The 2,431-nt window shown below is 44.5% G+C and overlaps 3 non-coding genes across 3 annotated transcripts; all 3 read left to right on the top strand.

The window, feature by feature from the left end:
- The first annotated feature begins 1,092 nt into the window (after nucleotides 1–1,092).
- Nucleotides 1,093–1,164, top strand: trnah-gug. The gene has a single exon. It is a non-coding gene; the product is annotated as a tRNA-His (tRNA).
- Nucleotides 1,165–1,293: 129 nt separating this feature from the next.
- On the top strand, nucleotides 1,294–1,375 carry trnas-uga. Its single transcript has one exon. It is a non-coding gene; the product is annotated as a tRNA-Ser (tRNA).
- A 195-nt stretch (nucleotides 1,376–1,570) lies between these two features.
- trnak-uuu lies at nucleotides 1,571–1,643 on the top strand. The gene has a single exon. It is a non-coding gene; the product is annotated as a tRNA-Lys (tRNA).
- Nucleotides 1,644–2,431: the final 788 nt, after the last annotated feature.

Raw genomic sequence — 2,431 nt, 5'->3', positions numbered from 1 at the left:
CAGATGGAGCAGCATTTCCTACACAAGAGCTGTAGTTCACTGACAAGCTATGCAATATCCGCATTCATAATCGCCCAGGCAATTTGATACTGAAAATCAGCGCAGAACGGCTTTACTGGCCCGAGAGATGCGATGTGAGCAGTTGCAGCCCTGCTCTACCAACTGACTGCACACTCTACGCAGACCTGAGGTCTTACGGCCCTGCCGAGAGGATTATTAGTGCTCCCCTACCCACCCTTCAAGAAGCTGTATAGCATCATCAGAAGTGAAAGGAAAAAGTGCTTAGAAAATCACTCTGGATCACCTTCATTATCAGAAAAAGCTCCTTTTTGAACTTTTTGACATCTGAAAGCCAATGCTTTACAGAGCACTGAATACCAGAACAGCCAGGCACAAGAGTTTCTTTTCCCAGACAATCTACCTTATGAACAGTTAAATGCCCCCTCTCACTCCAATCGTGCAATAACCTTATATTTTTATTTGTTTACCACCCCTTATCCTAGTACATCCTACATCTCATTCCATTCCTATGCTATCTATAATCACAGCTGAGCTTTAACACTAATTTTTTCAATTTATTTTTCAGTTTTTGTTTATTTATATTTATGTGTATTTTTTATTCTCGTGTTATTTGTATTGTCTGTGTGTTATTTGCTGTCTCTGTGCACTGGAAGCTTGTGACTCTAAAACAAATTCCTTGTATGCACAAGCATGCTTAGCGAATAAAACTCTTTCTGACTTCTGATTATTATGTATGCATGTCATATTTGAGCTTTTTGGAATAAGCTGTATTTGTGGAAGTATGTTTTGAATGTTTTATTCTTTCAATTTTACAAAAGGAATATAAGGAGTTGTTTTGTGATGAGGTAAAATAGGTATGGACTAGAAATCCATTGGGGGTCTCCCGGCGCAGGTTCGAATCCTGCCGACTACGCTGTTCGCTGAAGAACGTGAGGAAAAGTGTCCGTGCATTTTTCTTTCACGCCCCTCGTACAGATTTAAGTAAACGCAGTCCCTCTTCAATGGACAAAGACGCCGCTGGCTCTTTTTGTATTCGGGCTGCAGGAGTCACCACGGTGGAGCCAGTGGCACGCCGTGATCGTATAGTGGTTAGTACTCTGCGTTGTGGCCGCAGCAACCCCGGTTCGAATCCGGGTCACGGCATCCCTATGCTGTTGAGCAACAGGGACTGAGCAACACATTTTGCCACCTCATCCTCCAGCTTGATTTTTTCTGAAGCTCGGCCTGTGCTGACCGCCACCAGAAAAGGGAGCAGGCGGGCCCCAGGTGGGTGTAGTCGTGGCCGAGAGGTTAAGGCGATGGACTTGAAATCCATTGGGGTTTCCCAGCGCAGGTTCGAACCCTGCCGACTACGGGGTGGTTCGGCGAGAGTTACTTTAGCTTTCTGTCATGATAATTGTGCTTTCTAAGGCCTCTGTCCTTCGCTCTCTCTGCCACAAATGCTTGTGGCTTTCATCCCGTAGCGGGTGTAGCAAATTAGTTTCTTTCTGGGCAGCTTGTGGGAAAACTGCTGTGATATAAAACGTAAGAAGCTTTCACTGCGCCAAGAGCCCGGATAGCTCAGTCGGTAGAGCATCAGACTTTTAATCTGAGGGTCCAGGGTTCAAGTCCCTGTTCGGGCGTAGGGTCTTCTTCTTGTTGGCGGCCTCAGCATGCTATCATGTCGGTCCATCGCTGCAGCTGCTGACTATCTACAAGAGTGGCGTTCCGCCCTGCTCCTGTGGACCTGCGCATCTCCCTTGTTTGGCACACCTGATTCTGATGGTCAGCTCGTTAGGAAAGAGCTCATGAAGTGAACTGAGTGAGTAGAATAAGACAGACCTACGAAAATGTGCAGTGCCGTGGTTTCCCAGCGCCAGCACTGAAAAACCCATTCCAAAAGGAGGAGGCGTGGCAGCCTGATTTCATCTTTTGAATAAGTCCCTAACACTTCCGATCTAATTCCTAACACAAGTCCCTAACATCCAATGGTCTAAGACCTAACAGCTCCTAACAAAGTCCTAACAGCTCTAACAGGTCGAGCAGGGCAAAAGCAGCCATTGATTGAGAGTTGCATTACAGCGATTGGCCAAAAACATGATCCGCGTCTTGAAACCACATGATTACAGTCAAAAAAGAGCGGAAGGCGTAGCGGATGACTAGTTTATCAAATTTAAAGGCCCGGTATTATTCTTTAAACACGGAGCATATTTTTTAGTCAGTTTGACGTTTGGGATAGCGATGGAGGTAAGTACAATAAAACACATAACATGAAGAGAAGTACTACGTTACGTTAACTCTTTAGCATTTGGGTTCAAACTCCTTCATTAAGTTGTGTTGCGGGTATTTTTTTTTTTCTAAATATATTCTTAAATCTGTGATTTAACATTTATATGTATATAAGATGCTATGTTTAGGCAAGATTGTGATA

Source organism: Cyprinus carpio, unplaced genomic scaffold (assembly GCF_018340385.1).
Source record: "Cyprinus carpio isolate SPL01 unplaced genomic scaffold, ASM1834038v1 S000004647, whole genome shotgun sequence".
Lineage (NCBI taxonomy): Eukaryota > Metazoa > Chordata > Actinopteri > Cypriniformes > Cyprinidae > Cyprinus > Cyprinus carpio.
Note: the sequence above shows the minus strand (reverse complement) of the source record. Positions and strands in the feature narration are given on the sequence as shown.